General features: G+C 34.8%; 1 pseudogene across 2 annotated transcripts in view; it reads right to left on the reverse strand.

Annotated features, from left to right (window-relative positions):
- The window catches only part of LOC143252249 (muscarinic acetylcholine receptor DM1 pseudogene), a 121,048-nt pseudogene extending 113,662 nt beyond the window's left edge, over positions 1-7,386 (reverse strand). For both annotated transcript variants that reach the window (XR_013028901.1, XR_013028900.1), the window contains exon 1: positions 6,995-7,386. The product of XR_013028901.1 is annotated as a muscarinic acetylcholine receptor DM1 pseudogene, transcript variant X2 (transcript). The remainder of the gene's footprint in view (positions 1-6,994) is intronic.
- Between the last annotated feature and the right edge of the window lie 18,105 nt (positions 7,387-25,491).

A 25,491-nucleotide genomic window follows, 5' to 3' on the forward strand; every position in this document is an offset into this window, starting at 1 on the left:
AAACTTATTCAGCATTCACTATTTTAGAGGAAACATAAATAACGACAGAAGAAAATTTTCTTTTTTATCTATAGTCAGTAGTGATGGAAGAAAAATGAGAAAATTTCAGAAAAGAAGTCACGATAACACCTTGATATAAATGACAAATCGAAGGATGTCGCGCGGTCGTATTCGAAACTAGTATTGCAGCATTATGCAGATAGATGAAGTAAGGAATTTGTCCTTTTCAAGATGTCTTGTAATAATTTAGTAATTAATCTTGTCACACACAAATTTATTTTCTAGGCGAGCGCCTCTATCTGTGGACTACTGAGGTATGAAGAAAACTTAATTACTGAAATAAAGTAATAACACCTCCTTGTGGTACGTTTGAGAACCACTGGTCTAGACATTTTATTATAGCACTGGAGATGTATTCACTAGTTGACCATCTCTTAACTTTCCAATTAACTTCTGCCTCCCCCCAGTAACATAGCGTTATGTCTGCGGACTTAAAACGCTAGAATCCGGGTTTCGATACCCGTGGTGGGGAAAGCACAGATAGCTCATTGTGTTGTTTTGTACTTAGCTTTCAAACGAACAAACCAATAAATTTCTAACCTGAACATTTCACGCCTTCTACTGGTGTGAATAATAATTTTGGTTATTAGTTTTGTTTATCCACTTTTAAACGATATAAACATAACATTTTGTAAATGATATGTAGTTACAGCTTTATATTGTCTTTAATTCCTTTGATTTTTAAATACATTATATCGTCACGGTGTAGTTATATTGCAAAAACGTAGTCTCTGAAATGTTCACAAACACGTATCTCTTCCTTCTGAAACGTACTTCTTGTAATCCATTTTTTTATTATATGAAACTAAGTTTCATACAAGGAGACTAAGCATATTATCATGTATACGAAGTAACATTTTAAAAAGCTCTAATTCGTGTTCATTAACTTTTTTGAAATATTTATTCATTGTTTTGTTTACATGCAGCCAGTTTAAAGTAATCTTTAGTCTTTGTGTTTACCTTACGATAACCACACACCATCTAAAATAGATGAACTTTGTTTATAACTTACGATGCCTCTGGCTTCTGAACTTGGTCGTTTCACCTTTTGATTAGTATACAATTGTTTTTTTGTGTGCAACTATTCTCAAATTACAAAAAAAAGACATCTAAGTCTTTTTTACTTTTAATAGCCAGATTGTATTTACCTATCTCAGCAATTTTGTTTACCTGTTAATTAATTATATAATCTTTGGGTCATTAATAGTCGAGCTAGTATGTAACAGCTCTATTTAGATACGCTGAAATAGTGTCGAGATATTGTGTGTACTTTTTATTAAGTCTCTGTATAAGGCATGGCCTAATGACTAGGGTGCCCAAACTGTGAATCCGTTAGTTTATTAATCTGCAAAATCTCGCGCCGCACATCCGGATCACAAGTGTGATAAAAAATATGACAATCAAAGTTTACTATTTGATTAGGTCTGAGTAGCCTAATAATGGGTGGTGGATGTTGTTACACAGAATACTCTGTTGCCTTTCTTCTTATCTGCACAAATATGTTCAAAACAAATCTTTAGAAAGAGCAGTACGAATGCAACATATGTCATATATAGATATTTTACAACATTATTTTCACTTTTAAAGTGGGTCTCTTGTTTCAACATTTAAATATATAAATGATGAAATAAAAACATAAATGTTTCATTATATCATAAAACAGTTTAACCCAAAATACTTAAATTGATTAATATTAAGGTTTTGTTGTTGTTGTTTTTTGGCCGCAACATAGCTGTTCTTAGCGTTAAGCTTCTGGACTTTTCACTCTCAAAATCTTGATTCGATCACAGCAGTTAAAACTGTGCTTGTAGCTCATTAAGTAGCTTCGGTCTAATTTAAATATATCCCCAATAGCAGAGGGTTATGTCTGCTAGAAACCAGGGGACGATACTCGTGGTGGGAAGATTTGTTTGCTTGTTTTTAAATTTTGCGCAAAGCTACACGAGGGCTATCTACGCTAGCCTAATTTAGAAGTGTAAGACTAGGGGGAAGGCAGCTAGTCATCACCATTCATCGTCGCCAACTATTGGGCTACTCTTTTACCAACAAATAGTGGGATTGACTGCACTTTACAACGTCCCCACGGCTGAAAGGGCAAGCATGTTTGGTGTGACGGGGATTCGAACCCGCGACTCTCAGATTACGAGTCCAGCGCCTAAACCACCTGGCTACGCTGGGCCGTTGGTGGGAAGGGAACATATAGCTCATTGTGCAGCCTTGTACTTAATTCAAAAACTAAACCAGATGCTAGTACCACATTAACAGAGATGCCAACTATTTCAAATGACTGAGCGTAATGATTGTAGACAGAGCCCTTTATCATTTGCGGCTACTAGGCCTAACCAATGTCTCTAAGCTGTTTATTATTATATTATTATTTATAAGTATTATTATTTATTACTGCTATAGATTGCTCATTTATGACCGTGTTTTGTGTATTTAATAAATAAATTTAAAAAAATGATTTTTCATATTCTGAATTCTTACTAATAAATGTCGTTATCTGCATCGTTTTTGTCTTCGTCTCAGCCTTTTGTTGGTGAGATGCCGATTTTGTATGTCTGGAATAATCGTTTATCCCGCCATGCGCCACAGAAAAATCGATGTGACAAACTGTACAAAACGCATAACTGTCACTGACTTTTGATGCAATGACCGGATATTTTGCACTATACTCTTTCCTACATTTTTGATTCACAATTTTAGCCCTTTTAGATCTGCCAGAAGCAAGACAATCTGGTGAACGAGGCCTCTTTTTTTTTCATCTTGTGAACGATCGCTTTGGTGTTTCTATACCGCTTAGAAAACGAGAAATACCCATCTACGCGAGCACTGATTGACTGACAAGCACTGATGACGTATCTATGGATACGTATGGAGTATTCTTCAGTATGGAGAAGCACCGCACTTAAACTATTGGTAGACGACGGAGATACAAATATTTTTTATTATTTTAAGCACAAACATGATTATCGCAAGTTGCCATTTGGACTATGTCTTTTATTTATTATCAAAATTTATTTGTATCTCACCCCTTTATTTTATTTTCACCCCTTTCAAGCCCTGGGGAAACAATTTATCACTTTATTGTATAGACCTATATAATATATAATAATTTGGGAGTTGCAACAAGTCGTAATATTTGTCTGTATGAGCGTATAGAAGTAATGTATACACCAGAATCGTAATGATTACGCTCAAATCGTAATGGTTGTCATCTCTGCACTAAGCACCTTTCTGATTCGTCAGAAATATATTAACAACTTCTACCTTTCTCGGATACTCACAATCCTTTTATGTTTCAAAACTCATAATATGTTGCTGGTTTACGTGATCTATATTTTAATCTTGGTTGTTTTTACAGCTCTTTGTATTATAATTAACTTTTACGTATGTAAAAATTCCTCAGAAAAATAAAAGGGCTAAATAAACAAGTGAAAGTAGAATATTAATTAATGCAACATCGATTATCATTCCAAGTTGTAATTGTCAATTTTCGCTCAACGCTCAGGGTTTTACACGTTTTTTCCCCCATTTTATTTTTTAATAAAACATTGGTAAAATAAAGAAGTGATTGGTTATTACTCTTATATACATTCTTGATCAAACAATATAAGTACACATACCGTTGTCGGCCCGGCATGGCCAGGTGGTTAAGGGCACTCAGCTCGTAATCTGAGGGTCACGGGTTCGAATCCCTATCATATCAAACATGCTCGCCCTTTCAGCCGTGGGGGAGGTATAATGTAACAGTCAATTGCACTATTCGTTGGTAATAGAGTAGCCCAAGATTTAGCGGTGGGTGGTGATGACTAGCTGCCTTCCCTCTAATCTTACACTGCTAAATTGGGGACGGCTAGCGCAGATAGCCTTCTTGCAGCTTTGCGCGAAATTCAAAACAAATCAAACCGTGTCTTATTTTTGCATTTTAACATTTAAATTATGTCATTTTTATCTATATCGTATGTGAGATTCTAAATCGGTTATTTTGATTAACTTACATGTTTTTAACCTAACAACAGAATATTTCTGTCTTTCTATATTTCATAAAAGAATAAAATATTAGAACGTTCGTTTCGTAGAGTGTTTATTTTTATGAACGCTTTCAAAAATTTAAATTATGAAAGTGCTTTAATCTTAAACCTTACAATAGATTTTATCTGAATTTATTAATATCATCAAATATTTCTCTCTTCTCTTCCCCTTTCCCGCGGTAGGTTCTTCGCATATATTGGAAAAAAAGCTCCCTCTTTCTTCGGAAATTTGTACAACAGTTTTTATGGTATTATACTTAAACATTTATCTAGCACGTAATTCGTTCGCACGTATTGAATTGCAAATTGATCACTGGCAATGAAAGTTTTATTTTGAAAGGATAAAACTAAAAAAATAATATGAAATTACTATTTGAATAGTTAAGTATGCCGTGTTATTGATTCTTGCTTGGTAATTAATTCGGCTACACGTTTCACGTAATACTTTTGAGGTTATCAGTTTTACGTGTTGCAAATATCTCTTTCAAATGTATAAGTGATATAGCATTTTAGAAAAGGTTTAATGGTTTTGTTGAAAAATCGCAATTCGTTTCTGATTATTTTAAACACATTTTTAACAGCACTCTGATCTCTTATCCATTTTTAGCCGTGGCATAGTGGTTCATAAAACGGCTCTCAGTTTGTTTTTATGTTGTTTTTCAAGAACAAACTCTTAGCTCATAGCTCCGTCATCGCTTGACTAAGCTGAGATATAATTACAGTTTTAGATTCATAAAGTAAAACCCTTTCGATTGATATATTTCACCGTCTTCAAGGTTTTGTAAATTAATATACTCTAATATGCTTAAAAAATATAAATTTGAGGGTAGGCTGGTAGATATCCTGATGAGTAATAAAATTGAATCTTGTATACGCGTGCTCCACGTTTGGTATTGTTTTGTGTTTTTTTTGTTTGTTTTTGAATTTCGTGCAAAGCTGCACGAGGGTTATCTGCACTAGCTGTCCCTAATTTAATAGTGTAAGACTAGAGGGATGGCAGCTAATCATCCCCACCCACCGCCAACTCTTGGGCTACTCATTTACCAACGTATAGTAGGATTGACCGTAACATTATAACGCCCCCACGGCTGAAAGGGTAAGCATGTTTGGTGCGACCGGGATTCGAACCCGCGACCCTCAGATTACGACGTTTGGTATTGTTGGCGCACAAAAATACAAAAATATAAATAATAAAGAGGAAGAAAAAGTCTTATAGATTAATTTGCTCTAATCCTGCCCAAAAGAATTTCAAATGCCGAGGTCATCGCGGATTCTCTCTTGTTTTGGACAGTATGGCAAAGGTTACGATAATTTATATAGAACTTATTTGATTACAACAAAATATGCATTCAAGCGACTTTCATTTTGATTAAAGTTTTAAAATTTTGTAAAGTTCTGTTTCAACTTTTTTCTTACGCAATTACAGAACCTAGTTACAGAAAAACTTCGTTATCAGCTTAACAACTAATTGGCCTTGTTTTTTGGTGGAAGGCACATTTAACAATATAAATTATGTGCATTCCTAAATATAAATATAACTTACACAAACGTCAATATTATCTGCTGGGTTCACTGAAGACTTACCACAGTCCGGTCAGGGGACAGTTGTTGCAAAAATAATAACTAAGAGTGAATGAAGACCCTGGACTTATGTCAATATGCATCTTTATAAATTATATATTAATTAATAGTCCGATCAGGGCACAGTTGTTCCAGGAGTAATAACTAAGAGTGAATGAAGACCGTGGACTTATGTCAATATGCATCTTTATAAACTATATATTAATTAATAGTTTTTTTTATGCCATCTTGAGCTAGTGTCACAACATAATTATTGTAACGCATTCTTCTTTTTTTCCTTACTGTATTTTAAGTCATAATTAGAATAAAACGTATTTAAGTTCGAAATTATAACTAACCCTTTAAATGTTTTATGAAAATAAAGCCATGCGAAAAATAATTTATTTGTCTGTTTACTCACTACAGTTAAAGCTCTTAATAAACTTCTTTACCAATATTTTAAGGTATACATCTTTAGATACTATAACTGTCTGTTACTGGAACGTTGTGGTTCAATGCTGTGAAGAAATATTCAGAAGAAAATGTATTTTTTTTTCATTTCTTCTGGCTTTTTATTATCACAATAATGTACAATAAAAATCTATGTGGCTTCAAGTGAGGTTAAAATCTCAATTAGAATTTCTTTGGAAATTTTAAAATAACAAAAGAATCGCAACAGTTTCTTTTGACTTATTTCATGCATGTGAAAGGTTTTTTTTTCAATATTTACAATCTCTGTGAATTTCTTGGTAACCCTGGAGAGTTTAATGTTTTCAATACAATAAAAGACCTTGAGAATTGGGTTTTTGAAAGTTTAAGGACAGATGTGACTGTTTACGATTTAAAATGATAAATATATTTGTCGAAGCTTTGTGATCGCAAAATATCGATTTTTTTTGTAACTTTTAAGCTTTTTCAAATTCGAGTGGATGAGGCACGTTCTTTACAAACAGACTTCAGTTCAAAGAATACTGTATGTAAAAGTGTTTTGAGTTAATGTGTAAATAAATCTTATTTTAGTACCTTTTTAATTCAACACCAGTTCTCGTTTTGTCAAATGTTTGACGAAGTATTTCCTGTAATTAAGAGAGAAATGCCTAGTCAAATCGATAATTCTAACTAGCTAAGAAAACAGAGATTATTCTTCCACACAATAAGTTGCTTAACTATGTGTTCATACACCCTAATTAGCTTAAATTACCTAGTAAGATATTAAAATAAGGGCAGAATCTCACATTAAATTGCAATTTTTCAATGAAGCAATATAGAAATAAGAAAATAATGTGGTTTAAAAATACAAGTAGAAATTGATCGTGTACATAGAAATATTGTATACTTACGATAAGCTTCCTAGACTAAGCTACGTGAAGCCCTTCTACAAGTTTAAAGCAGTTCCAAGACTAGAATTTATATGCGAAGAGATGAAAGATATTTCATTCAAAACCAGTCCAATGTGAGGCACCAAAATAGTAAAATTATCGCACCAGTTGTTCTTAAGTCCATTCGAAACTTATAGCTATCATATTACAGTTTTTCTAGTCTCCATCAACTATAGACAATGTTCCCCACACAAATCACACAAAATGAGACGTTGTCTTTAATTTTACCAATTAAGGGGTTACCAGGAATTTTCTGTTTTTAGGTTTCATTCCAGGCACAACATAGCTCGAAGCCAGTCAACACACGTTGATTACGCGTCGCAGACTCCCAGCAAGTGTGATAGGAAGCTGTAGGAAACAGAGATAACTACAACGATCGTGTCACGTGATAGCTACTACTAGACTCAAAGGAGGAAAACGCACTAGTGTTTCACCAACAAGTTGCATGACATGTGAGGTGCAACATGTTACAGTTAATATCACGTTAGCCGTAACATTCAGAATCGTTCTCAAAACTAACTGGAAAGCCTGCCACTAACATCACCAAACTCAGAATTATTGAAAAATAAGAAAACCAGTCACCATGTTACTGACTTGATCTCAAGACCTCTCCGTTATCTTGTTGAGTTATTTCGTACAAGGTATACAAAACATCACGAAGGGAAATTCGCTATAGAACCATCCCATTTGTGTCAACACAGCATTCGCAATAGTGTTTGTCAAAAACAATATCTAAGATGCCAAATTAAGGCCAATTTCCTTAAAAATAAATTCTGAAATGGCGAGTTAAGACCTAATTTCCTTAAAAAAAATTTAAGATGCCGAGGTAAGGCCCAATTTCCTTAAAAAATATACTCTGACTTGCCGAGTTAAGGCCTAAAGTTCCTTAAGAAATGAAATATAAGATGGTGGGTTAAGGCCTAATTTCCTTTAAAAAAACTCTAAAATGCTGAATTAAAGCCCAATTTCCTTAAAAATATACTCTGACATGCCAAGTTAAGGTCTAAGTTCCTTAAGAAATAAAATATAAGTTGGTGAGTTAAGGCCTAATTTCCTTAAAGAGTAAACTCTAAGATGCCGTGTTAGGTCTAAATTTCCTAATGTTGAGCGTGATCTTTAATTATATGCTACATATTGTCTACTGGTTATATTACAGTTTTTATATACCTAAAATAACATTTCAACCGTGTCATTCTGTGAAATTTCCATATAAAATATTATTGGTGTGTATAGCTAAGACACGGTTTGGATAAACAATAATGTGTTACTGGTGTTGTGTGAAAAGTTAATAAAGAAGACCTAATGAGTGGTATTTCTGATAAAAGTTAACCTTATGAAATAGTCAAAGACAGGCGTAATGGGCGGTCTGTACAAGGTTATGCTAGGCAGAAAATACAAAAATGTGGAGGTAAAAAAGCAAAAAATTAATAAAAAGTCTTAATTTGGTTACATATACCTGAAAAACTACAACCGATTAGTCATCGATCTTTCCGATTTTTAAGTTTGGTTTGTTCTTTTATGAATTTCACGTAAAACTACACGAGTGCTATCTGTGATCTGCCCAACATGGATATCGAAACCCGGTTTTTAGCAGTATAAGCCCGAAGACATGCTGCTGTGCTGCAGGGGGGTGGGGGTGGAGAGGCAACTTAGCAATGAAAGACTAGAGTGAAGGCAGCTATTCATCACAATCCACAGCCAACTGCTGGGCTACTCTTTTACCAGTGAATAGTGGGATTGACTGTCACGTTATAACGTCCCCACAAATGAAAGGGCGAACATGTTTGGTGGGAGTGGCATTCGATTCCGCGACCCTCAGGCTGGATGTTTAAGCAATCTGTCAATAAAGAACATAGATTACGAAGAAATGCCTTACATAAAGCTAGGAAGTTGGTCTTGTCCTTTCTTCAAGAAGAAGAACGAAGTTGACAAGACAGAGCACGTGACCTTTGGAATGGATAACCAAACTGGAAGATCGTATTTTAGCAGACAACGAGCTTATCTTGTGCTGTCTGGTAGTTTGTTGTTGTTGAAGTGATCATGAATCAGAAATTGGATTCGTTGTAGGAACAGCGCATGCCTTCCCTGTCCTTGTGGTAATGACAAGTGTGTGAGAGAAAATATAAATAAAGTTTAATCATATTGGAGAAGTCCCAGGTCTGGTTGTGATGACCAAATACGAGTCGCGCTGTCATCAAACAACACTTTTGTCGAAGGCGATGATAGTTTATGATAGTTAGTGAGTTTGTTACTGAAAGGAAATTAGTTGCTCCATAGAAGCATCTTGAACGTGATCTTATTTATCACGTCGCTGTTTGGACAAAAAAAGAAAATTAAAACACACACTCACATACATGTATATATAGAAAGATGTGTGTGTTTGTGAAAACAAGTCATAATTTAATATCTTTAAAAGTAGGGCCAAGTCGATAAAAGGCTTAGCAATAATGATGTTGCTGATAGAATATGAAGTTCAGTCCCTCTTCAGTAATGTGAAATATCATCAAAAACGTCAGAAAGAGGCCCCGGCATGGTCAGGTGGTTAAGGCATCAACTCGAAATCTGAGAGTCGAGGGTTCAAATTCCCGTCACACCAAACATGCTCACCCTTTCAGCCGTGGTAACGTTCTAATGTGACGGTCAATTCTCCTATTCGTTGGTAAAAGAGTAGCCCAAAATTTGGCGGTGGGTGGGCATGACTAGTTGCCTTCCTTCTAATCTTACAATGCTAAATTAGGAACGGCTAGGGCAGAATACCCTCGCATAGCTTTGCGTGAAATTAAAAAAAAAAACAAACATCAGAAAGACATATACAACTCTATCAAAGCTCCATAAGCAACGCTGTTCTTCAGTAAAAACAGTTAACAGTTTCTTTATCTTTTTTTACTAAAACAAAGAGGTTAGCTGAGAGACTGGTATTTCTAAAGTATGGCATTCACTGATTATTATAATTGTTTTGTGCATTTCTGATAAAATAAATAACACAGAAGCAAACCTCGCTAAGCTTGAATTCAACCTAAAAGTCGTGGATTTTTTTATTTTGTTTCTAATTGCAGTATTTATATGGCATATTTATTGTTATTGAGTTTAAAAAAGCACACAAAATTAGTTATGTATACTGCACTCACCGCAAGAATCAAATCCCGAATTTTACCAATGAGCTTTATATTATTATAAATATTACTGTACTTTTTTACCATATATGACTTCCCCTGAAGTCGACGAAAAATTACGACGTTTCGAAATAAATAAAATTACTTATAAAATGTCCATTTTAACATTGAGAATTCACACAATAAAATATTGTAGTTTTTACTCCTTGAAATTAACTGGTTTATATACCATACTTTTGTTGTCATTGTTGTTTTCCGAATTTGATGTAGTCAGATCACATAATGCTTTTGTTCACTGGTATTAGAAGAGTATTTTCTCTTTTACTTCAGACCTTCTATTAGTTCAGCAGGAAATCCGATGGCTTATAACTTTAAAAGCTGGGTTTCAATACTCGTTGTGGGCACAGTACTGATGGCTGATTGTGTAGCTTTACGCTTAACAACAAACAAACAAACAAACAAATCTTCGCTTTGCTCTAGACGGTACTAGTGAAATGCATAATCCATTTTACTTTCGTGATCGGCCAAGCAAGTTCTACCGACTGACTTGTCGAACGGTGGAATGAAAAGTCCGAAGCTCGAGATGAGAAAGACGCTTCACAATTCCAGCTTTGAGGGCGTTATAAAAGTTGCAGTTGATCCCTTTAAACAATTCAAAGAACAAGATCAATTACCCTTGTGGCGACAGATGATATTGGCTGGCTTCCTTGTTTTGCTCTGGCTAATAATTCAAAATTAAAGACGTTAATATCTGTTGATAAAGCGTTGTTTAGGTGAAAAATTCCAGTACCAACATTTAACATTTTAAAATTACGTATTCCTATATTGTACTAACTTGTAGAACCGTGTCATAATATAATAAAGAACCATATAATGTTGTATTTTTCGTGTTGTATTTTTTGTTAAGCGCAATGCTACACAATGGCCTATCTGTGCACTATCCACCAAAACCCTAGTTCCCAGCGTTGTAAGTCCGCAGACGCACCTCTGTACCACTGGTAAATTAGTTTCAATCGAATTAATAGCATAAAAGAAATGTTGTGCTTTCTTTTTCTCAATAATTTTACAACTTGTCTAATTTTTATGATCTCAGTAATATCGTGATAATACTCCTAATATGTCAGTCATATTTCATCACATTCATTAAATTTAAGTGGTTATTTAAATGTACAGTACGAACACACAATTAGTTGAATTAAAGACGTTTCTATTTTTGAACATTTTTACGAATCGCAACACAGAACTAAACATAAGTAGATGATCTAAGTGTCAGCACATAAGTCACATATTTTAACCTTGTTTTGCAACAATGGTAAGCGTACTTTTATTATTGTGGGTTTCAAAAGTCTCTCCAGAAATTGAACCCCTTGTATTTCCTTTGAACTAATGCGCTCAACAAAACTCTTATATTCTGTAAAGGATAGGGTAACATGTTTTGCATTCTATGAACCCGCCATTCCGCTTGAAACTTTATATTTTTCACTCAACTATAAAATAGTTTAAAATACTACGTTGCATTTCTGTAGACAACTTTTTCTCTTTATTTTCAATATGATATGTGTTTTTCCTTTATCAGTTTACTGGAGCAAAGGTAAACATAGCATCATTTTGTTTTAGTTTCAAAAGTGTTCACTAAATATTTTAATGAAATGTAAAATATTTTCTATCGTGTATTATTCAAAAAATCCATATAACGTCTAAGTATTTTAATTTCGAAAGTTTAGAGAACAGAAGTAACACGAAATGACGTAAAATGCACAAATGATGTATTGTGTAACTGTGTAAGTTTAGCATACATACTGAGACCCGCCATGGCTAGACGGGCTAAGGCGTTTCACTCGTAATCCGAGGGTCGCAGGTTCGAATCCCCATCGCACCAAACATGCTCGCCCTTTCAGCCGTGAAGGTGTTATAATGTGACGGTCAATCCCGCTATCCGTTGGTAAAAGAGTAGCCCAAGAGTTGGCGGTGGGTGGTGATGACTAATTGCCTTCCATCTAGTCAATTTATACTGCTAAATTAGGGACGGGTAACGCAGATAGCCCTCGAGAAGCTTTGTGCGAAATTAAAACAAACAAACAAGCACGCAAATTTCACTTCTTCTACACATGTAGAATCTCTGTTTGTTCACTACTCCAATCTAGTTATATTGTGTTTTGTGCATAATTACAGAATTCGTAAATTATAACCATGCTCATTCACAGCTAGACTTATTGTACTTCTATCCGAGAATTAAAGTATTCTTCGTAGTTAAGACGTTTATAGACGAGGCTGTTAAGTCTTACCAAAACGTCACATAATTCAAAAGGATTTCAGACTAAACTAATTGTCAAGAGCTTTGGATAATTAAAACCCGTTGTCTCATACGCCATATTTAATACCTGACTTCTCATTTTACTGCTTTTTAATGAAAATTAAATTCACTGATAAGACAGTAAATGTGGTTGTACGTAGGAGGCATGAAAAATGTTTGTTCATACTTTCACATAAATATTGAGCTGCTGTGACACTTTAAACAGTATTTTTGTTTTTTTGTTAAGCACACACCAGCACAACGGACTATTTGTACTGTATCCACCCGATGTTTAACTTTTTATCTTCTCAGAATTGGAGACATCAGACCAGTCACTAAAACCGCAATGAAAAAAGGTTCTGCATATCTATATACAGAGCTTGAATTAGACAAACTCAGCAATAAAAAATGAGAAACGGGTCGTAACTATTGCATTTTTGTTATTCTAATTAATTATACTTGTCATAAGACATTATGTTAAACCTATTATATTTTTAACACTATGTCGTTGATCTAATTCCTCATGGATTTATAAGAATTATAATGTATGATAGTATTATTTATAATTATTTATCATGTCAATAGTCATAACAGTTTTTGTTATAACATATGTTCTATATCAGTAATATTTGGACCACAACTGTGTTTGTTTTATCCCAGTTCGTCTGATGAGCTCTGGATTGAGCGAAAAGCGTTGTCGATGGTAGATATGACAAATATAGAGCGATTTAAATACTATTATTATACATCCTTCTTATTCTTGAAATTCTCTAAAGGAACGGTTAAAGAATGTAAGGTTAAAACATATAATAGGCCTAACATAATGTCTTATGGCAGGTATAATAAATTATAATAATGTCTTATGCCAAGCACAATGACTTGTGTCATAATAATGTATCATGGCAAGTATAATGAGTTGAAATAATAATGTCTTATGGCAAGTTTAATGAATCATGATAATGCTTCACCAGTTTGTAAAAGGCGTTTACGCTATGACATATGATTTTCTTACTTTTCCTTTCAATATTACAGCCAAAACGCCCGGCATGGCCAGGTGGGCTAAGGCGTTCGACTCGTGATCTGAGAGTCGCGGGTTCGAATCTCCGTCGCACCAAACATGCTCGCCCTTTCATCCGGGGGGGGGCGTTATAACGGTACAGTCAATTGCACTTTTCGTTAGTAAAAGAGTAGCCCAAGAGTTGGTGGTGGGTGGTAATGACTAGCTGCCTTCTCTCTCTAGTCTTACACTGCTAAATTAGGGACGGCTAGCACAGATAGCCCTCGTGCAGCTTTGCGCGAAATTCAAAATCAAACAAACAAAACAATCGAAACATGAATGAAATACGGCGCATAAAATCTATCTCTCAATGTTATTCAGTGTTATAATTTATTTCGGAAGAGTCCATACAAACGTTATTGACAAATAAACACAAAGAAGACGTCTATAAACACAGATTGGTTTTAGTGGCAAGGGTTATCGTATTTTTCGGTTAAATTTAAACTAAATGAATAAACTGCATTTGCAAATAAGGAACGCAAATGAGACAAAATATATTTAGTAAAAGAAAAATATAATTCAACTATAATTTGAAAATAATTTAAACCAGTTCAGTTATTAATAGAACAAAAAGGATGCTTGGTTCAGCAATCAAAAGAAAACGTTATATAGACAAAAACAAAGAACGAGATTTTTGCAAAAAGTTCTGACTCCGTTAATAATATAAAAGAATCTGCTTGAAAACGTCAAGCTACTTTCATTCTCTCTGTATTTGACCAGTTACAAAATAAGTGATATTTGGAAGTATCTACATTCCGTGTAACAGCCATAAAGTAGTCTCAAATACGTTAGATAACTTAAGATACGATAAATCTATGCAGTGGATAACGATCTTTCTTGAATCATACTAGAGTGTAACAGTTAGAGCTGCATTAGTGTACAATATCAGTTGAATTTCCTATAACCTGAAATAAAACTAACAATTAAAATGCTTTAAGTGTGATGTATCAACATTAGAAAGGAGTGAGATAAGTGGTATACGTACATGCCACCACTTTAAAACCAAAAACAATGCTATGAAATTAGGATCTATCATCAACTAAGAAATTGTAGCAAGGAAAATACTGAAAAGGAAAACAAAATTGGCAGTTAATATTACGTATTCACATAGTAATGTATTAATTTGATAAAAGAAAAGCTCAATGCATTTCAGTTTGTTTTTTTCTGTTTAATTACGCGTCACGAGTTCATATCCAAGACTGTTATAATTTTATTCGTGGTCACATGTGATGCGTTTTTTGATGGATAAGTTTCTACGCTCATTTTTACGTGATATCCGTTCCTTAAAGTTCAATAAAAGTAAACGTTAGAGCCTTAGCACTTTCAACCAGGTCACCTGCGAAAAACCAGTCTTTATTCCATTTTTTTTATTAACATGATTTGTGAATTTTTTTTGTTCTACATGCTTTTTGCTAAAATAGACCAGTTCTCTAACGTTTCGTATAATTAACCTATTCTCTAACGTTTTCAAGAATACGTAAGCTCAATAGACAGCTGGTAATCTAGATAGCAATCGCATGATGCCTAACTTTAATTAGTTTAAACTTGCATGAGAAAGTTCACCAACCTAAACTAAACTTAAGTCTATTATACATGACAAATTACCGAAGAGTGATCTATCTAAGAGAATGTATCATAAAATTTTCATCCTATTAGGAACTGTGCTTCTGCCAAGTTAAATTAAAATAAAATCTCTCTTACCAAACACAATTTAAACGAAAATAAACAAAGACAGAGAGAGCGAAATGGGTGATAAATGATGCAATACCTCACGTTGAGTATTCTCTGTTCCAAAAGACGTGTCGCCATACTAGTGTAGTGTTGTCTGAAGCTACATTACGTAAATGACCTGTTACAGTCTTCTTGGCCGTGATACTGAAAGGTAAAGATGGTGTTTTTGAAAGAGATCTTAATGACCAGGAAATTAAGAAAGTAAATAAAGTAACTAAAATGATAAGAAACGCACTTCCTAAAAGTATTAATAATTCCCGAAAAATCACGTGATAATTAACTATAAAGATAAAAAAAGTTAATTTTGATATATGCTTCCCATTTACCTTCTACATCATCCTAAACGATCTAGGATTTGGTTCAAGAAGTAATACTAGAAATGTCTATAATTCGTCATTCGTTTTCTACTATACTGCCAGATATATCAGCCACGAGATATTATAGCTTTCTAAAAGATAATAAATAAATTTGGAATGAGTGAGATAGCAAAATATATCAAAAGCCTAATCTGACCCTGATAGGTTTGCTGGTAGGTATTAGTCCACTAAGGCCAAGAATAAAATAAGAAACGTCTAATTAAAGTTGCATGAACAATGCAATTAGCCATGGCCTCAACAGCCTCACTGATAAACTATAGCCAACAATGGACGGATCGAGCTCCAAACAAATAGTACACAAAAGACAATTAGCCATCTACAACTTATAGCTTGACAAACAACTTGAATGGCGTTGACTCCTACCACACTTCGGCACTGCCATACGAATTGTTACCCACCTATAAAAAGAAATGAAGGAAGAAAACAAGTAAGATGCATTGTAATAAAAACTTGGCATAGGACAGTAAAAGTATGTCACAACGCAAGTATTTAAGAGGAAGACATTGTGGCTGGACAGTCGGTCTTCACAGACTTCTCCTTCATTTGTATTAACATAACTCAAGATCAGGCTGTGTCCATTGAAGTCTCTAATGGCAAAAAATGTTCTTCAAGATCCTCCATGTAAAAAACACGAATAACAAACTAATCATGTAGCCAGTGGATGAATAAATTCCGATATTTTACAAAGTGGTATAGTAATGGATGAAACACAATGATTAACAAGTGTCGCCACATCATCATGTATACGATCATCACAGATCTTCTCTTCTCATGCCATTAAAAACTACTGAATTGAAAAAGTGCAGGTAGACTTAAGAATGTTCACTAAGAAAAGATACTGGCGGGCTGAATAAAATCTATTGAGGCTTTGATTTCGTCTAGATTGGAAGAAATCCTCAACAGTCCCTATAGCGGCATATACTTGCAAAACATAACCGTTTCGGTATCGATATTACAAGATTGTTTGCCTAAGAATGATTGACGTTATCCACAATTTTGAAACACTAGGGTTATGACTGTGAATATGGAGTTAACAGAGAATGACCTAACATTAGTCATTGATGTCATGGCCCTTACAACCACAGTTAGCTTTGATAGAAGACCCATACCAATGTGTTTTGGGATGTCTAAATATCTAAGTGCATCACATAAACTAGGTCACAATGGACAGTTCAAGTATCCTGGAAGACAAGATGAAGTAAACATAATAATCGATATTCTGTTAGGCTCATATATTCAGATATTGCATACATAGCTTTGTTTAACAATCGTTATACTTTGGTACCTCAGCTCAGAAAGAGCTTTTTTATTTGGACCAAGAAGATTAAGTTTGACAGTTACTCCTGACGGTTGCGGGTTCTAATCCCGGTCGCACCAAACATGCTCGCCCTTTCAGCCGTGGGGGCGTTATAATGTGACGGTCAATCTCACTATTCGTTGGTAAAAGAGTAGCCCAGGAATTACCAGTGGGTGGTGATGACTAGCTGCCTTCCTTCTAGTCTTACACTGCTAAATTAGGGAGGGTTAGCGCAGATAGCCCTCGAGCAGATTTGTGCGAAATTCAAAAACAAAACAAATATTTGACTGAATATTGTCAACTGAGATTTTTTCCATGTCTGGTAATGTGTATTTGGATATAATAATCACAAATTCCCGACATTGGTATGTTGTTTTCTTGCAGGAATCCATGATGGGTAACGTTAGTGGACACAGAATTTTAATCTATTACAATATAAAAATTAACTTATGTACCTTATAACACGACCTCGAAGAGAACCTGTATTATGTTTCTATTCTTGTTCTACGCCACTTTTATCTAACAAGACACCAGTGCTCGCTTCCTGATCGTCCATTTCATATTTCAGAAACCTTTATCTAATAATACACTTTTTCAAGGGAGTATTTTAATTGTTCATTTGAAAATCACTACCAGTTTCACACCAACTTTTAAAAATAAGAAAAAGTCGAAGACATAAATCGGGGTTCGAACTAAAATCTCCAGAATCTCTACACCTAGTATTTCTAAATACTTCTTTTTAAACCAAACTTCATTAAATTAAAAAGGATAAACAAGACTTGTAACCATTGATCTTAAAATTAATTTTAAAACCTCCTAATAATTAGTTGCTCTGGGAAAAAAGGTTTTCGATGTAATCACATACTTCAGGCTTAAGTTTTCGATAATAAATGCTTTTTTAAGCATTACAGAATGCAAATAACTAGACATTTACATACTTATTAAAGTAAAGAAACTGAAAACTCATATCAAGCAGCGAGCGAATCTCAGACTTTAGCAGAGGACCGCAATTACTAACGAAATCATTAGACATTAATTTAGATAGGCTTATAACATAAAATAATGGCTGTTTTATTTTGTCACATGAAATTGGAATCACAAGGTAATTTACGTTAAAAATTTTCAACTCCAATAATTCTAAACATGAAAGTTTCAGTACACATTGAATGCCGAACACTGAGGTTTTCTTTTTGGTGTGGTTAATGCTTATGTTTTTATACTGTCATTACAAAAAAAAAAAACGAACTCGTCCAGCTATACCTGCATACAAGCTGTTTTATTCTCAGGGTTATGTAAGTGTTAATGCAACACATATTCTCTCCTATTAAATAATAAAAAGTGCAACACGACTAGATGAGAATTGAGTCTTGAGCACTTACAGCCTTCATCAGTCCGTTTAAGTCGATGATGGAATTTTGTCATTTCAAATGATATATATTACTTGAGATGTAGCACTCTGATTGGTGAATAGTTCTGTTTATAAGTCAACTTTTATTCTTGTTTTTTTTTTAATTTGATAAGATTTGTTTGCTTTTCTATTTTTTTAAGCCCAAAGCTACACAATGAGCTATCTCTGCTGTGCTCACCATGGATATTAAAATTTGAATTTTAACGTTATAAGTTTAAGACTTGCCATTGATCCTTGGGGGGGTGAGATGCAGTTTCCATTTATAAAAAGGTTTTCAATCGTTATTACAGTAAAAATTTTCTTGATCTTTGAGATGGCGCTTTTAACCATTTTTATCCACTTTATCCTTCTTATATTTGTATTTATCAGATTTATCATAAAGCTTAAACAAAACGACTGGCTAGACTAATATCACATTTCCTTTATTATATTATTTAAAAAATTCTAGTTATACCAATATATCACCTTTCTCTGTTTAGTTTATCCTTCTTATATTTGTGGCTATTACGTTTATTATAATGATTTAATAAAGTTTCTAGTTAGACCAGTATTACCTTTCTCTATTTAGTTTATTCTTCTTATATTTGTAATTATCACGTTTATTATAATGATTTAATAAAGTTTCTAGTTAGATCAGAATCACCTTTCTCTATTTAGTTTATCCTTCTTATATTTGTGGCTATTACGTTTATTATAATGATTTAATAAAGTTTCTAGTTAGACCAGTATTACCTTTCTCTATTTAGTTTATTCTTCTTATATTTGTAATTATCACGTTTATTATAATGATTTAATAAAGTTTCTAGTTAGATCAGAATCACCTTTCTCTATTTAGTTTATCCTTCTATTATTTGTGGCTATTACGTTTATTATAATGATTTAATAAAGTTTCTAGTTAGACCAGTATCACCTTTCTCTATTTAGTTTATCTTTCTTATATTTGTAATTATCACGTTTATTATAATGATTTAACAAAGTTTCTAGTTAGACCAGTATCACCTTTTTCTATTTAGTTTATTCTTCTTATATTTGTAATTATCAGGTTTGTTATAATCATTTAACAAAATGTTTGGTTTAACTTAAATCATTTTTCATTATTCAGTTTGTATTTCTTATATTTGTGGTTATCAGGTTTATTATAATGTTTTAACAAAACTTCAATAAGCTAAAATCAATTGTCCTTATTCCGCTTCTCTATGTTATGTTTGCATTGTTGAGATTTCAGAAACATTTAATATACAAACTCAATACTTTGTAATGTTTGAGCAAAATTTAAGGCTAAATCGGTATACCCTTTCCTTAGGTGAATGTGCGTGTGTGTGTTTTCTTATAGCTTTGCTGAGTCCACCGAGGGGAATCGAATCCCAAATTTTAGCGTTGTAAATCCGTAAGCTTACCGCTTTACCAGCTTTTAAGAAGTTTTGAAACCTTTTTGTTTGGGGATAAAATAACTGAAACTTTTCATATTTGATCGTAGTTCTGATACTTCTGTTGTTTGATAATGATTCTTAGGTGTGATAACAAATTTTCCTTGATTGGTATTTTAGGTTGATTAGTTAAAGTTCGTTATATTATGAAGAACATCATAAAAATGTAACTTTCAAACATCCGAGTCGGTGAAAAGTTCTAATCGTTTCTTAAGGTTCTAATACAATCAAACGAAAGGTTGTAATGTTTACGTAAAGCTTGAGATATCATTCTGAGATTTTGTTCCATAGAAAGAGATGGTTAGAGCATTCAACTCACAACCTGAGGATTCAGAGTTCGAATCCCCGCCACCAAACATATTCGTCCTATATGAACGCGGAATGGGAGAGGTACACGGTTGTAAAAATTATTGGCTTACAACAGTAACAGCTGACCCCAAATAAGATAATAACAGGAAAGAAAAATAATTTATTTTGTACTGATAATTTTTTAATTAAATGTTTAGAGACATGTCTGGTTGTACATGTCTCTTAGCAGGATTGGTTGTAACAGGTGATTACTAGCATACTTAGCAGGATTGGTTGTAACAGGTGATTACTAGCATACTTAGCAGGATTGGTTGTAACAGGTGATTACTAGCACACTTAGCAGCATTGGTTGTAACAGGTGATTACTAGCACACTTAGCAGCATTGGTTGTAACAGGTGATTACTAGCACACTTAGCAGGATTGGTTGCAACAGGTGATTACTAGCGTACAGCATTGGTTGTAACAGGTGATTACTAGCATACTTAGCAGGATTGGTTGTAACAGGTGATTACTAGCACACTTAGCAGGATTGGTTGTAACAGGTGATTACTAGCGTACTTAGCAGGATTACTAGCATACTTAGCAGGATTGGTTGTAACAGGTGATTACTAGCACACTTAGCAGCATTGGTTTTAACAGGTGATTACTTGTAACAGGTGATTACTAGCATACTTAGCAGGATTGGTTGTAACAGGTGACTAGCACACTAAGCAGGATTGGTTGTAACAGGTGATAACTAGCATACTTAGCAGGATTGGTTGGCACTAAATACTGCATGTTCTTAATGAGGGTTAAGTTCTACGTGTGTTCAATGAGGTCTAAGTGCTACGTTGTTTTCAGAAAAATGAAATATTTATCTATTTCGACCTAGTTGTTGTTAAAAGATAAAGCTAGGTTTACTGCCCATTTTAAGTTTAATATCTGTTCTCTTTACTAGATGTATGTCAACATTAACGTTTAAACTCATGTTATCCAATACAATTTGAAATCCATACATAAATTATAACTAGAAGAAATATTAATATCTCTATAATAGCAAGAACTTGATTATTTCACATTATCTCTCCAAATGTTTACGTGGTTCTATAATAAAATGTAACGTTTATGTCAAGGTTAGAGGTCATGTCGTACAAATTTAAAAAAAAATTTTTTTTGGTTTGTTTGGGATTTCATGGAAAGCTATACGAGGGCTATCTGTGCTAGCCTTCTCTAATTTAGCAGTGAAAAGATTAGAGGTAAAGAAGCTAGTTATCACCGCCCATTCTTGAGCTATTTTTGTTACCAACGAATAGCAGGATTGACCGTCTCATTATAACGCCTCTATGTTTGAAAGGGTGAACATGTTTGGGATTCGAACACCTGACCCGCAGATTGCGAGTCAAACGCCCTAATCACTTAGCAGTGCCAGGCCAAGATAACAAACCTAATAAAAACTGTCACCATATTTAAACAAGCATCAACATACGATTCGTTGTTTTCTTGCTTATCTCCTGCAAACGCCATTCTAACCTTTTAAAATCATAAACAGACTCCCAAAACGGAGAAACAAAATTGTAATAGAATCAAATAATCTGAACAACAAGTTAGAAATGACGTGTGTTAGCATATGCGCTACATTCACATTACTCCAACAAAATGTCTGAAAAGACATAAGTTTGTTGTGACCTAGATGTTGAGTATAATAAATTTACACTGCAGTTCTGCGCGTGAAAGTTCGTTACATTCCTTACCAACTTTGTATTATTACATTTGACAAAGTTTGTTTCTCATTTCGTTTGTTGTTGTTGGTTTTTTATATTGCTTGCTCATCAAGTATTACTTTCACAAAATATCTTTGTGCTCAAAACAAACATTTTTCGTCCTAACATGCATGTTATTTCAGTTGTGTTAGAAACTGTTTGTATATATATATTTATATGTGTGTGTGTGACGTGAACTACACTTCTCGTTAATTTGTAACTTCTACAGCAGAAAAATAATAAAGTAGTTCTAAGAACTTATAAGTGAAAATAAAGACATATAACTTCATTCAACCATTCTATCATATATTTGCTATATCCAGAGTCGACGAGGCCTTTTGTTCAAAATCAAATTTTATCAGGCTGGCTGGGATAGAACAAACGAAGATGTGATAGAGACGCTACTTATGGTCTACATCAAGTTTGAGTACAAACAAAATTATATATTACAAAAAGTACAATTAATTAATGTTATTTTATTTTCTTGACGTAATATCTTTCCATCAAAAAAGTGACTAAAACTTTGCAGTAACAACCAATAATAAATAGTCTTAATTACATGTAACAGGTAAACTTCAAAAACCTTCAATGACCATCCTAGGTCATCAAGGGGTACTGTAGCTGTTAGTGATGTGTTCGGCTATGTCCATGGGAAGAAAGACCAAATAGTGGTGTGTTTTTTTTTGTTAAAACTTGACCGAAAAATGTGTATCTCAAAACACTCTGCAATTACGATATATTTTAATTAACTCAAAAGTAATACGTCGTTTCTCTTCTGAATTGTATAACACAACTCATTACGCAATTAGGCCAAGTGGTTAAGGCACTTAACTCGAAAGCCGAGGGTTGCGAGTTCGAATCACCATCACACCAATATTTTCAACTGTTGGAGCGTTTTAATTTGACGGTGAATCCCACTATTCGTTGGTAAAAGAGTAGCTCAAAAATTGGCGGTGGGTGGTTAATGATTACTAGCTGCCTTCCCTTTGGTGTTACACTGCTAAATTAGGGATGGCTAGTGCAGATGGACCTCGTGTAGCTTTACGCGAAATTAAAACAAACAAACATTATGTAATTAAATGTTTACAAAGAAAATGGTCATAAGTCTCAGGTTTTTTTTCTAGTTCTCTTTGATGGATGTAAGTCTGTTTTTCTGTTTTTGTTATTGATGTTTATTTGGTTGGAGAAAATAAGTTCAACAAACACGTATGCTTAATCCTATCACATATATATTTGCGTTTTGTTTGTTTTATTTTTTACGTCTTGTGATATCGATTTCTGTAGCGGGAAACAAACTCGAATAGCTTGTTTTCAAAGGCGATTTTAGTTGGTCAGATCAGGGACACCTGTACCTATAAATTCTTTGATTAGGTTAGGGAACTCTAAGCCCTCAAGAAGAGTCATCTGTAGAAGAGTTGATTTGGTTGGTAAACTCTAGCTGTTAATATGTGGTTAATTCCGAAAGTACTGACCAGCAAAGGTCAATGAACTTTGAAACTATATTTACGTAATGATTGCTCGATGTTTACCTCCTAAACGCGCTAGCATAGTAAACTTAGAAACAGTCACAAACAAAACTCTAGCGTCCAGCATCTTAATCTTACGTTTGAGCAGGAAGCGAGAAATTGATTCTCAGTGTTTGAAAATATTAACTCATTTTTAGATGTATTGATAACTATGGAATACTGAAATAGTTACTCAGTAGTCTTCTTTCTTTCAAAAGCCTCCAAAAGTGTCTGTTGTCTTCCTCCTTGGTTCCGCATCCTCTTCGCAGTTCTCATTAGGTCCTGGATCTGTAGTATCTTGCAAATTCCTAGATTGTGGTGTTCTGTCCAACATAGAAGTTGTTCTGTGTACTGTACTGCCTGAGTTGAGGTGATGCAATTCCTGAGTTCTTCTGGAATGGGGTCATCTTCTTCTTCTTCATCTGGAGTGGTAAAATCTGTGGGTGCTGCCGCTGGGTTTTCTATTGCTTTCTGGATCTCTTCATCTGTGAGGGGTGGCTGGGTAACTGGTGCTACTTCGTCAATCTCGGCCCACTGCTTCACAAGGGTTGTCAAGGGGGAGTCCATCCTGGTAGTCTACAAACTTCCTTTCTGCCTCTGCTACTTCTTCTGCTGTAAATCCATGGAAAATGTCATCTTTTTCTTCTATTGGTTCTGGTTGTGGTTCTGGTGCTGATTCTTTGAGTCCTTTATTCCAACAATTGATGATGGTGCTCTGGCTTATCTTGTTCCATGCTATGCTGCTCATGTAGATGGCGTCCTTGATGGTCATCTTCTTCAAGAACGCTGGTACGTTGCTGATATCATCGACTATGGCCTTGACCAGTTGAGCTCTGTATTCTCTCTTGAAGCTGGCGATGATCCCTTGGTCAAGTGGTTGAATCTTGCTGGTGGTGTTTTTGGGTAAGTAGAGTACGGTAATCTTTCCATCTCTGCTGGTGAGGTTCTCTGCCGGCGGGTGTGCTGGGCAATTATCCAATAGTAGTACGGCCTTCTCTTCTTTCTTCTGTGTTCTGAGGTGCTTCCTGACCGCTGGGACGAATTCCTGATGAAACCATTCTTCAAAGATTGTTGCTGTCATCCATGCGTTTTTGCTGCTGTTGTAGTCAAGTGGTAGTGTCTTCATGTTGAGGTGATGGAAACATCTTGGTTGTCGAAACTTGCCAATGAGTAGTGGTCGAATCTTGTGGGTGCCGCTCCAGTTACAGGTGAAAAGTAAAGTTGCTCTGTCTTTGACTTGCTTGTATCCTGATGTCTGGGTCTCTGTCCGAAGTGCGAATGTCCTATCTGGCATAGCCTTGTAGTAAAGTGCTGTCTCATCACAATTGTAGATCTGGTTCAGTTCCAAGTTATTCTCCTTGATGTAATCCTGTAGTTGAGGGATGAATTCCACTGCTGCTGCTATATCTGCCGACTTTGCCTCTCCACAAATCTTGATCTGGTTGATGCCGTGCCGCTCCTTGAATCTCTGTAGCCATCCATGGGTGGGCTGCCAATCTTCTTTCTCGTATAGTTGCTGGTAGGTCTTCTCTGCCTTTACAAGGACCATGGGTCCTGAGATGTGAATGTTGTCTGCTCGAAGTCTCACAAACCAATCATAAACTTCCATGTCCACTGCTGAGTCTGCTGCTGTCTTGGCTTTCTTCCTCTGTAGTCCTGTCATTCTGTCTACCTGGTTGCAGAATTCTCTCAGTTGATCTTCATTCTTCAGCCAACCTCGAAGTGTAGACTCTGGAACTCCTATTTCTTTCATAATCTTGGTCCTTGCTTCCCCGTTCCGGATTCGCTGCACAATCTGTATCTTCTCTTGTACTGTGTAAGCATTCCTTTTGGTGCCTCTCTTCTCCATGGGTATAAATACGCTGTATCTTGAAAAAATATGAAAATCGCAGTCTGTCGCCACCGGATGGTCACTATCCCATTCACTCACGACAAAATTGATTCGGTCGACGAAATTCTGCTTACGAGCTGGTGTTACAAGACCTTTCAGTTATTCGGCGATATTAGAATAAAAGGGAATAGCTGACGTCACAGATTTCCAAGAAACTATTTCGTCTGAAAGCTTCTGGGGAGCGAGCTGTTTCTTAGAAATTTATATGGTTTCAACATTGACGCTATCGTTTGCAGCACTTCCTGCCACTGTCACTGGTGTATGAGTGTATATGACTCATCCTTCGTCATCCATCGGTCGATCAAGGATG

This window comes from Tachypleus tridentatus, chromosome 6, assembly GCF_004210375.1.
Source record: "Tachypleus tridentatus isolate NWPU-2018 chromosome 6, ASM421037v1, whole genome shotgun sequence".
Classification (NCBI taxonomy): Eukaryota; Metazoa; Arthropoda; class Merostomata; order Xiphosura; family Limulidae; genus Tachypleus; species Tachypleus tridentatus.